The sequence below is a fragment of the Piliocolobus tephrosceles genome, chromosome 2 (assembly GCF_002776525.5).
Source record: "Piliocolobus tephrosceles isolate RC106 chromosome 2, ASM277652v3, whole genome shotgun sequence".
Taxonomy (NCBI): Eukaryota; Metazoa; Chordata; class Mammalia; order Primates; family Cercopithecidae; genus Piliocolobus; species Piliocolobus tephrosceles.
This window is the reverse complement of record NC_045435.1, coordinates 92,188,085-92,200,704: the sequence shown is the minus strand read 5'-3', so window position 1 is coordinate 92,200,704 and position 12,620 is coordinate 92,188,085. Positions and strand designations below refer to the sequence as shown.

At 44.2% G+C, this 12,620-nt stretch overlaps 1 protein-coding gene across 2 annotated transcripts in view; it reads right to left on the bottom strand.

Annotated features, from left to right (window-relative positions):
* Positions 1–6,105, bottom strand: part of ZNF445 (zinc finger protein 445) — a 34,375-nt gene extending 28,270 nt beyond the window's left edge. The window contains exon 1 of one of the 2 annotated variants that reach the window (XM_023231560.1): positions 6,019–6,105. The gene's annotated coding sequence lies outside the window, so the exon portion shown is untranslated. The remainder of the gene's footprint in view (positions 1–6,018) is intronic. The other variant, XM_023231562.1, reaches the window with a different exon arrangement.
* Positions 6,106–12,620: the final 6,515 nt, after the last annotated feature.

Genomic DNA, 12,620 nt, shown 5'->3' with positions numbered 1-12,620 from the left:
TCTAAACTAATACCTATCCAATGTCCTCTGTGCTCAGCAAGTGCTGCTAATACTGTCAAAAGAAATGACAGTCAACTAAGATGTGAAGACTCACGCTAGAAGGCATGCAATCATCCTACAAAAATAAAGAAACTACAGTCCTACTCTAAGGGCCAAGAAGAGGTAAGAAAAGAGCTACATTAGGGATCACACATGCTGAGGAAGCTGCTACAGTTCTGGCAGAGAACTGAGGCCTTGCTGTGAAAAAAGGGAGTAGAGTAAGAATAAGTATTCAAAGGAAAAAAAAAAAGGGAAAATGAAAGAAGAGATAGAGTAAATAAATGAAGGCCTATAAAAGGAGACTCAAAGACTGAAAAGCAGTGGGAGCTTCAGGACCAAGAGGAGCAGGCTCCAGCCTCGGTGCGTTCCAGCAGCACAAAAGGGAAGGAGAAACACCTGATCAGGAGAAAGCTGAAAAACAGAAAAAGGAGAGAGACTTTCATTGCCAAACTTGCAGAACAGACAGAAGAGAAAGAAAACCAAAGTATGAAAAGAACCAAAATGCTGCTAAAGATGAAGACAAATCTGGCAATTAAGTTAAAGAGAAAGAAATTGAGATCAGAGAGAAACACTTTTAAGAAAAACATCAATGGCACTGACCAAACTCAGGAAATTGACACCCACAGTCAAATTAGCTCCAAAAATAGGTCTCCAAGCAGGACTGTTCTGAAGCAGCTGCTGCACAAATGTCCAAAAGGGTCAGTGACTTTTCCCCCCGCCCACACCACCTAACTTCCAGATTTTTGGAGCGGGGGGCGGGGGAACAAGAGTTTCACTATATTGCCCAGGGTGGTCTTGAACGCCTGGGCTCACACGATTCTTCCACCTCAGCCTCCTGAGTAGCTGGGATTATAGGCGCATGCCACCTCGCCCAGCAGTAATGTATTCGTAAAGAGGTGATGAGAAGACCAACAGAAAAGTCAGGGCGAATGCCTGTGAATATAGTGAGGATTCCAGTTCTTGAGTCAAAGAAAGTTTAGCCCAGCCTCTGCAATCATGAACACGAATAAAGCTAAGACCTCATGGGCCTCTCAAACTCTGAAGGAAAGACCCAGAGCATAGTGAACATAGCTACCCCAGCAGATAGCTGAGCCTGCCAATGAAATTCAGGTATCTTAATGCCACAGGCTTCTCCCAAGTCCCAACTAGCTTTTGAGGATAGAAGAAAAGCTTCATTTATCTTCTTGCTGAGATTATATCACAATTACACTGAGGACTGGGAAGGAATCTGAGCTGGATCTTACTCTCAGGACTCTCCCCCAAGAGCTTTATACCTTAACCCAGTTTCATTCCCACAAAGAAAATGGCTTTGAAAAGAACAGGGAAACTTCAAATCAAGATCTTGATACTTTTCAAGGAGATTTTCTTCTGTTACATTGTTTCCTCACCTCATGGCCAATGTAATTTCTTTGTTTTCCTTTTAATGTCCCCATGAGCTAGTCTCTTATTTTTGTGTCTTCCTACCAGTGTAAGTGTACAGAAGGTATATAAATTGATACTAAGCAAACAAGTTTCTAAGATAATCACAACTTAAGAAAAAATGCAGGCCGGGCACAGTGGCTCACGCCTGTAATCCCAGCACTTTGGGAGGCTGAGGTGAGATCACCTGAGATCGGGAGTTCAAGACCGGCCTGACTAACATGGAGACACCCCGTCTCTACTAAAAATACAAAAATTAGCGGGCGTGGTGCTGCATGCCTGTAATCCCAGCTACTCAGGAGGCTGAGGCAGGAGAATTGCTTGAACCCAGGAAGTGGAGGTTACAGTGAGCCAAGATTATGCCATTGCACTCCAGCTGGGCAACGAGAGCGAAACTCCATCTCAAAAATAAAAAATTAAAAATTAAAAAAAAAATGCTTTCAGTATATATTTAAAGCCTTAAAATAATATTTGTATTCATTTACCAATTAAGAAATAAACTCATAATGGGAGTGCCCAAAATTTGATTTCTAAATACTATACTATTCTCCAATTAAAACAAACAACAACAACAAACAGGGATCCTTGGAGAAGTGACTGATGCCAGGCTGGAGAGCAAAATACAAGGGTTTTGGGTGCCAGAAAACAAAAACTAGGGAAGGACTGAAAAAAAAAAAAAATCGGGCAAAGGGACACAGCTCCCAATAGTCAAAGAGCTAAAATAAGTTCAGCAATAAAATAACAATAGTACTGCATTCTAGGGCAAATAATAAAATAAGTATCCAAAGCACAAAATAATATAACTGATTGAATAAATAAATAACAGGGGAGAAGGGATAACTCTTCCTCACAAAGTATTCCAATGAATACTTTGAATGAATGAGAATCATATGTAAGTATCCAATGAATGCCTAGAAGGAATGAAGGAAAGAGAAAGTCAAACCCCAACACCACAGTAGTCATTGCTGTAGGCAAGATCAATCAATCAATGCTACTTAGACCAAAGTTCAAAGAGAAACTATCTCATTTGCAAAGCAGTAAACTATCTTCCCCCAAATAATTACTGATGACTAGGAGAAAGACAGTAAGGTTCGAGTGGTAAAACTTGACAGAAAACTTGAGATGCAACCAAATTGAGGGACTTTATAAAAATACAAATATAAGGCCGGGCGCGGTGGCTAAGGCCTGTAATCCCAGCACTTTGGGAGGTCGAGGTGGACGGATCACCTGAGGTCGGGAGTTTGAGACTAGCCTGACCAACAGGGTGAAACCCTGCCTCCACTAAAAATACAAAATTAGCTGGCGTGGTGGCGCATGCCTGTAATCCCAGCTACTCGAGAGGCTGAGACAGGAGAATCACTTGAACCTGGGAGGCGTAGACTGCCGTGAGCCGAGATCGCGCCATTGCACTCCCAACTGGCAACAAGACCGAAACTCCGTTTCAAAAAAACCAAATATAAAACACTTCTTCAAAAGTGTTTTGAAAGACTAAGTAACTGTCACAGATTGAAGCAGACCAAGTAAACATGACAACTAAATGTATGAGGAATTCTAGTTTGGATCCTACAATGGAAAAAGCATGTTAAAAAAAAAGACAAACTTTTAAAAGTCTGCAGTTTAACTAATAGTACTATACCAACGTAAATTTTTTAATTTTGATGAACATGCTATGGTAACCCAAGATGGCAACTTTAGACAAACTAGGTAAAAGGTGTAAGAGAACTCTAAAATGTTTGCAACCCTTTGTAAGACTACAATTATTCCAAATAAAAAGTTTGTCAGCCAAGCACGGTGGCTTACCCCTGTAATTCTAGCACTTTGGGAGGCCGAGGCAGGTGGATCACCTGAGGTCAGGAGTTCAAGAGTAAAAATATGAAAATTAGCTGGGCGTAGTGTCGCATGCCTGTAATCCCAGCTACTCGGGAGGCTGAGGCCTAATAATTGTTTGAACCCGGCGGAACCTGGCGGGGGGGGGGGGGGGGGGGGGGGGGGGGGGGGGGGGGGGGGGGGGGGGGCCGCCCCCCCCGATCGTGCCACTTCACTCCAGCCTGGGCGAAAGAGCGCTCTGTCTCAAAAAAGTTTGTCTTATCTTACGTTGCAAAGTTCCAGTCATTCAGTCATCATTTTTATCTGATTTATTTCCATTTTAGGTATTACAGGTTTTGTTTTGGTTTTTTTGAGATGGGGTTTCACTCTTGTTGCCCAGGCTAGGGTAGGATAGCGCGACCTCCGCTCACTGCAACCTCTGCCTACTGGATTCAAGCAATTCTCCTGCCTCAGCCTCCCGAGTAGCTGAGATTACAGGTACCCGCAACCATGCCCAGCTAATTTTTTGTATTTTTAGTAGAGATGGGGGTTTCACCATGTTGGCCAGGCTGGTCTTGAACTCCTGACCTCAGGTAATCCACCCGCCTCGGCCTCCAAAAGTGCTGGGATTACAGGCATGAGCCACCATGCACGGCCAAGTATTAAATATAAGCTTGGCAAGTGGCTCCTAAAAATCGAGGACATTGAATACTGTCGATTTTTATCTACCAACTTGGATTCCTTCTTCCATTAATTTGGCATATATTTATTGAGAACCTACTATATGTTCCAGTACTGCCTTGAGGCGCCTATGAGGAGACAGATATGTGGTATGCTAAACAGTGACAGGTGCTACATGGTAAAATAAAATAAGAGCCGGACACGGTGGTTCACACCTGTAATCCCAGCACTCTGGGAGGCTCAGGCAGATCTCCTGAGGTCGGGAGTTTGAGACCAGCCTGACCAATTATGGTGAAACCCCGTCTTTACTAAAAATACAAAAATTAGCCGGGCGTAGTGGCACATGCCTGTAATTCCAGCTACTCGGGAGGCTAAGGCAGGAGAATCATTTGAACCCGGGAGGCGGAGGTTGCAGTGAGCCGAGATTGTGCCACTGCACTCCAGCCTGGGCAACAAAAGTGAAACTCCATCTCAAACATAAAATAAAATAAAATAACATAAAATAACATAAAATAAAATAAAATAAAAAAGGAAAAAAATTTAAGATTAGGAAGGGAAAAAATAAATTATAAATTCAGTCTTACAGAACACCTAAGGATTCGCCTGAGAATCACAGAAATGTACTCTTTCACATTGTTTCTAATACAAAATATTGAAAAGTGCAAAATATAGTGTTATATTATAGTTCACTCTCTGACATCATAGACTGCATATGCACTAATTCTTCCTGGATACTAGAAGTCACAGAAAACCTACTGGTGGAATACTTGCCATTTTTCATGCTTTTTGTCAGTTTCCTTTTTAAGTGCATACTGAGGTTTATCTTCAAAACATTCTCATCTTTTCGGCTTACAGTGAGACCTTTTTTTTTTTTTTTCCCCCTAACCAAAATGTGTCTGTCTTTCATTAAGATAATATAAAAGAGCAGCCTAATTCTTTGGTCCCTGAATGTGCACACACACACACGCACACACAACACATGGAGGCTCTCTGAAACTGCTTAATCAAATTACTGCTCAAACCACTCCCTGGCACTTCCTCGCAAAACAACCAACCTAATACTGAGTTTTTAGTTTTGCACTGCAAGCAGTTTGAAACAGAATAACATTCTTTCCTGGCCACCACTTATAAATTCGGAAGGAGACAATTCTCTGATCTCTTAGGCCTGTGCAAGTCTGAGTGTGCTACAATCGCTGTAGGTTACAGCTCTGCCTTTGTTTAAAAACTGCATTTTATATACTAGTTATTTCATTGTGAAAGATAATCACCCTAACAAACAAGATTTTGCTATTTTTCTGCACAAATGTCACTTCACTATTTAGAGCTTCATGTAAATGTGTCCTACAGAAAATAAACTGCTAACACGATTTCTTAATTATTCTCGCAAAAAAAAAAAAAAAAATGTTTTAGTGGTGTCATAATGCCAGCACTAATTTTAGCCAAAATAAGAACAAATGCATTCTACAAATTCAGTAGATCATAATTTTTAAAAAGCAGTAGTATGGATGTACTTAATGTCACTCAATCACACACTTCCAAATGGTTAAATGGTAAACGTTTATGTATTGTATGGCAAATGTTATGTGTATTTTGGCATAATACTGTTTCCTCACAATAATACTAACAAGTTTTTTAAAAAGCAATAGCACGCTCTCATTTCATAATATATATTTATGGATGTCAGTGTGCAGAATTATGCACAGATTATTTTAAATGTCAGGAGGCCTGGAGACAGATTTCAGGATTGCGGCTACTTTTACTTTTCTTCTACTTTCCCGTGTTATCTAATTGTCTCTGATAAATACGCTTTATTTGCATAATTGGATGAAATGAGAAAGCCCGGAGAATCCAGATTCTCTACCCTGGACGCCTGGGAGGCAAAGAGGTTCTCTATACGCCCTCAGCGTGGCGGGGGCGGGATCCACCGCCAGACCCCAGCCACAGGCGCAGCCTCCAGGCTGGGCCCTGTCCTCCGCCCGGGCAGGCCCGAGGATGCCGCGGCCTTCGGGGAGCCCTGTGCCCGCAATGCCGCCACCCCCACCCCCGCCACCCGCCACCCGCCAGGCCTCTCACCGACTCCCGCCGCCGAGCGACAATCGGTCCACCGCCGCCGCCGCCGCAGCCACCGGTCCCGCGCCTACCTCCCGGCGGCTCGAGTCGCGCACGCGCGTTACCGCCCCAGGCCCTCCGCGGCCTCTCTAGGAAACTGGGAGGCCCAACGTCTCTGCTTCTCTCCGGCTCCAGTGCAGCGGGCGGCGGGGCTTGTCCAACATCCCCCACCTCCCTCGGCTGGACTTTCCTTCCACGCTCCGTGGACTTCCCTTGCACGCTTGGATGCCCAGCCGCGCCTGTTTTCTTACATCCCTCCTGTCGTGTCTGCGGGACTGCCCTGAAGGCGTCTTTCCCTCCAGGGAAGAAAGGGATCCAAAGCTAGGAGTGAAAATAGGGCCAGCAATATCTAGCAGACTGGTTCTGGCCAGGAGAAAGGGTTAAGGGAGCCGCCACTCATTCTTCGCCTGGGTACCCTTCAAAGAGGGGAACCAGATCCTACGGGAAGCTAGGGGCCAGAACTCCTGCCTTTCCAAGATGAGCTCATCCCCATCATCACCATACCCAGGAATACTTGTTCATAACCAGCCCAGATGTACACCATACTTTAGCTTCCCACGGCCTTCACTTGTTTTCTCCTGTGGGTGAATTCTAACTATGCTCGCCTGGTGAGTGAACAATGATGCCACTGCCCAATAATATGTGGAATCTGGGAGGAGTAGGTTGGGAGGGTGGAGGGGCTGCTTGAAGAGGAGGTGAAGCAACATGGAGAGGTTGCCCACCCCCTGTAGGAGCAAATGTCATCTATTGCCAGTGCCAGAGAACCTTGAGGGTGCAGAGCCAAAGCCATAAGGCCATATGCTGCCATTGGAGGGCATGCTGCAAGCTGCTGTCCTGGTAGTCCTCTGGTCTGTGCTTCCTAGTGGTAGGCTGCAACATGTTGCTAATTGATCTTTCAGATGGGCATTGGTGATGCCCATCTGTGCCCTGAGGCTTTGCTTTACTCATCTCATCCACCCCTTTTTAATGCCCCAGTCACCAATGATGGAAACAGAGAATAGATCCTGAACACCAGAGAGATGGTGGTGAGGTGATAGAGAAACAGATGACACATTCAAACAAGGTAAGTGGGGAGAGTTCACAAGGGGCGATGCACACAAAGTGGACAGGGTTAAGGAAATGCAACATGGGGTGGTGCAGAATCCCATGGCTAGCAACATTTAGAAGCTATTCTCACCCCTAGGGTAAGGCTACTTGAGAGAAACTGTGGCTTTCAGTCGAGGGCTACATCCAAGCCATAGTCCAGCACAAAGGAAGCTGGGATAATAAATAACCTGAACCCAGCTCTCTTCTGATCTCCTGCCAGGGCTTCCCATTGGCCCAACCCAACTGGAAGCCAGAGGGCAATCCAGGAAACTCAGTCTCCCAAGTGTCACAGCAGGGTTGAGGACTGAGACTGAATATGGAGGGGCGATTGGAAAATATCCAACACATGCAAAAAGTAAAATAGAAACTGCTTGTCAATGCCTAATTTGTCCATTAATTTCCACTCAATATAATGTTCTTGAGTGATTCAGAACCACCCATAGTGGTGAGAAGAGTTTTCAAGTTATGTTTCAGAACAAAAATTTCCCATCATAGAAGAGTTTGAGCAGGTTCTGTGTGTTTGGGATGTACTTACTGGATGTTTTTCAATGTGATAGGTGGTTAGCATGGATAGCACCTACACATTTAGTGTGATCAAACAGATCAACCAGATTGGCTTCACTAGCACTTGCAAAGTTCGGGGAGCAGCCACTGGGACTGCAGCTCTGATTTTAAGACCTATACAGCTTCTTGAATCTCAGAGTTCTGCTAATACCTGATTTCTCCGAGTGTCACACCACTGGAGCCTATAACCATGCGGTTTCTTCGCTTTTCTGGTAGGAGGCATATTCTTGCTAGCTGTACTTCCTGAGCACTATACTCTCTTTCAGATCGGGGCAGTTTGCTTAGTAAAAGCCCTAGGTAAGATTCTCAAATTCTCATGTGCATATGTTATGCCCAGACCGCTTATTCCCCAGAGAAGACCACCAGAGTCCGGAGTCAAAGCCAAGCGGCAAGGATCTTTATTACAGGTTCGAACCTGGAACTTCCTCACTAGTCATGAGACGAGCGGGAAAGTTCCTTAACTGGGCTCCAGACAGCATTTTTATAGTCAGGGGTAAACAGGTACAGAGTCATAGGGGATTTTGTACACATCAGACTTAGGATTGGCTGACATTTGAACAAGGTGATTTGGCTGATTATGATCGGTTCCCGCCATTTCTGGTATTTCGGTTACATTTTGAAACACTGATGACCTTTATCAGGGGCTTGCAGGGTAGGGCTTGTTTTACCGGTCTGCTCACCCGGTCTGTTCTGCTTTCTAGATTCCTGGAATTGTTTGCCTAAGTTAGTTCGGGAGTTGTTTTGCAGCCCTGGTCCCTGCTGTCCTGGTCCCTTTCACATATGAATACAAATCACTTGGGATCTGGTTAAACTGTAGATTCAAATTCAGGAGGTCTGGGGAGGGACCAACAAATACTTTTAACAAACTTCCAGGTGTACCCATGTTGCAGTTCCTGGACCACACTTGGAGCAGCAAAGAACTGTGCATGTAAATCAGTGGTTCTTAACTTTGCTGCAGATTAGAATCCTTCTTAGAGCTTTTAAAAACTCCATACCTCATATCAGTTCAACCCAAATCTTTGTGGGTGAGACAGTGACAAGCCTAGATTTTAAAATCTCCAGATGATTCCAACATTTGAGAACCTGGGAGTAGATTATCCTTTTACCCTGATTCCTTGCTACATGTAAAAACCACATGCTAAAGGACTGTATGTTCATTTGCTTCTTTGTTTTGGAATTTAAAGTGCATCAGGATTCTGCCTGTCAAATAGAAGGGGGAAATTTCCTCCTTAATTTTTTTCTTCTTATTTTGAAATGGGGAAGAAAAAATTGGGGTGTTGAGATGGGGATCTGGAATGTGACTTGAGAAAAGAGACAAGATGTTAACACTGAGAATCAGCTGTGGGCAAACAAATTGGCCTGGTAGGATTTTCACTCCTTTTCTGGCCTCAAATTCAGCCCCTTCTCTGTAGTTTGAGGGAGGGGGGTTGAAATATTAGGATGAAAATAAAATAGGGCAATGTATCTGAGGATGGTGATTACTGTGATCCATTGAATAGTGTACTCTCCTAAAAGAAAAACACAGAACAGGCCGGGCGCGGTGGCTCAAGCCTGTAATCCCAGCACTTTGGGAGGCCGAGACGGGGGGATCACGAGGTCAGGAGATAGAGACCATCCTGGCTAACACGGTGAAACCCCGTCTCCACTAAAAAATACAAAAACAAAAACTAGCCAGGAGAGGTGGCAGGTGCCTATAGTCCCAGCTACTCGGGAGGCTGAGGCAGGAGAATGGCGTAAACCCGGGAGGCGGAGCTTGCAGTGAGCTGAGATCAAGCCACTGCACTCCAGCCTGGGCGACAGAGGGAGACTCCGTCTCAAAAAAAAAAAAAAAAAGAAAAACACAGAACAAATGTTTAAACAGTTAAATTATGTGTAATTGTGGCCATTTGAAATATATTACATATTATATTACATTGTATAATTAATCTTCTCTGAATTCCCCCTTCTGTCTCTAATTTTAAGATACTGAAAAATATATTTTAATATGAGATTTTAGAAGGTGATCCAATTTTAAATGAATTTTTAAATTATCATTTATATCAAAAAAATACTGATGCATTAAGTAGTACTAATGAAGGACTTAAAATGAAAAATTGAACTCAACTCCCTCCTCCACCTTCCATCTTTTTCTGCAGAGGATATTCCTTGCATCGGAATATAAAAGTAGAGAAAGAGAGAGGATCAGGAAGCCAGGAGGGAATATACATGAGGAGTTTAAACTTTATTGGTAATGGAGGGGGCGAAAGAATCTTTGAGTCAGGCCATAGCCATGAGGAAGAAAAACTATGGAATCTTTGTTTACATGCATTGCTATACCTCAAGTACTTAGAACAACACTCACTACATAGTATGTACTCAATAAACATCTGTTAACTAATCAATCTTCTCTATATCTAACCCAGGCCCTTAGGAGGTTTCTATTGTGGTAATAGCCAAATCCTCAAATAGGCCAGATTTAGCTGGTATGATAATGAAGTTCCCTCTGCTTTAACCCTTACAAGGAAAGTAATCTGAAATAACTAATGCCAACCAGTCTGCTTTTGGTTCCCTATTTTTGCTTTATTTGGCCTTTTTCTGCTTATAAAGCCAATCTACTCTGTTCAGCTTATCAGAATACCCATTCTATTTTATAGAATGAGATGTTGCCTGAATCTAGAATCACTAACAAAACCTAATTTGGTCTTTATTACTATTATTTGTTTATTTTTGAGACGGAGTCTCGCTCTGAAGCCAGGCTGGAGTGCAGTGGTGCGATCTCGGCTCACTGCAACCTCCGCCTCCCAGGTTCAAGTGATTCTCCTGCCTCAACCTCCTGAGTAACTGGGATTATAGGCGCCCACCACCACGCCCAGCTAATTTTTGTATTTTTAGTAGAGACGGGGTTTCACAATGTTGACCAGGCTGATCTTGAACTCCTGACCTCAGCTGATCCACCTGCCTCAGCTTCCCAAAGTGCTGGGATTATAGGTGTGAGCCACCGTGCCTGGCCTAATTTGGTCTTTAAACTAAATTTGTTGCAATTTCATCTTTTGGCAACTGCTTCTGTCCTGCCTTTTTTTCACTTGCCATTCTAATGTCAAGTGTTTTTTATCACATCACTAAATAATCTTCAAAATTTTCTTTTTCCTCAGGGCCCTGAAGTGATCCTCCTCCTGTTCACTGACTTCCATTGCCGAGAGAGAGACAGAGAGAGAGAAGCAGGAAGAGAGGAGAGGGTGCTGGCCTTATTAGAGCGAGAATGTAAGGGGAAAGGAAACAATCATATCAGTGTTTGATTTCTGTAATAAGTCTGTATCAGAGACAGGCTTAGAAAGCAAAGCTTTGGCATTACAAGAGCCCATAAGGGAGCAAAGCTCTCTTACAGAAAGTCTGAGGCCGGGCGCGGTGGCTCACACCTGTAATCCCAGCACTTTGGGAGGCCGAGGCAGGCGGATCACGAGGTGAGGAGATCGAGACCATCCTGGCTAACATGGCGAAACCCCATCTCTACTAAAAACACAAAAAATTAGCTGGGCATGGTGGCAGGCGCCTGTAGTCCCAGCTACTTGGGAGACTGAGGCAGAAGAATGGCGTGAACCCGGGAGGCAGAGCTTTCAGTGAGCCGAGATCGTGCCACTGCACTCCAGCCTGGGCAACAGAGTGAGACTCCGTATCAAAAAAAAAAAAAAAGAAACAAAGTCTGGAAGTGGGAGTTCCAAGACTTGAGACAACTAATAGAATTAGTTCATGATGTGTTACCATTCCACTGGCACCAACAACTCACTCACCACCCGTGCCCCAAGCAAACCTGCTCCTCCTGCTTTCCTTATTCTCTGTCTGAACAAAGAAGTAGGAAGTATCAGTATGGGTATTGGAAGCCACATCTATCTACACTCATTCATTCTTTCATTCACAAAGAATTTACTGAGTGTGCACTGTGTGCTAGGTACTGTTCCAGACCTGGGGTATATCAGTCACCAGGTGTCAAGCAACTGACACCTGTTTCCACCTCCAACAGAGGAGTCCCGCTCGGTAGAGGACAGCAGAGCTTAACAATGAGTACCACCAAAAGCAGCAGTCCTGCGATGTTAAGCCACTGCAGGGTTTGCAGGTTTGGGGGTGTCAAGAAAGACAAGACTTACACAAGCACTGGATGGAACAACATTTTACTCATGCAGACAAGAGACAGAGTAAGATCAGCTTCAATAGAGAGCATTGGTTCCCCATGGCCAGTGGGACTTGCCCTGCAATGAAGGCAGACAGATGGTCTGCATACACTCTTTGCGTGTTGCCTGGGAAGGACCCCATTCCCTTCCCACTGAGAACAGATATAGCAGTGGGGTTGGGCTGGTGCCATATGATGCACATGTTTAAGCAGAACAAAGAAGTATATGTCAAACCTGGTACAGGAAAACATCTTCCCAAACAAGTCAGTGAGCCCAGGACAGGGTGTGGAGGCTCTTTATCACCATGTAAGTAAAAGTTCCAAGCCCAAGGCACATGCTTTGAAACTGCAAGGGCTGACAGGCTGTGCAGGACTGTCTTTCCCAGCAGTCTACCCACTGACCCTTGCTTGGCTGCTGAAAAAGCAGATGAAAGGATACTGAATCGAGCAGACCACCATCCGCCCTGAATTTGGGGCAAAGCTGGGTCTGATGGGGCCTGAACAACCCCTATGGATTAGGTTTGCTCACATAATCTGCCTGTCACTTTTTAAAATTAATAACCCTTATTTTTAAAATCTATTTATTTATTTATTTTGAGACCAGATTATGAGATTGGCTAATTTTTGTATTTTTGGTAGAGATGGGGTTTCACCATGTTGCCAAGGCTGGTCTCAAACTCCTGGGCTCAAGCAATCCACTCTCCTCAGCCTCCTGAAGTGCTGGGATTACAGGCGTGAGCCACCGCACCTGGACAATCCTTATTTTTTAGAG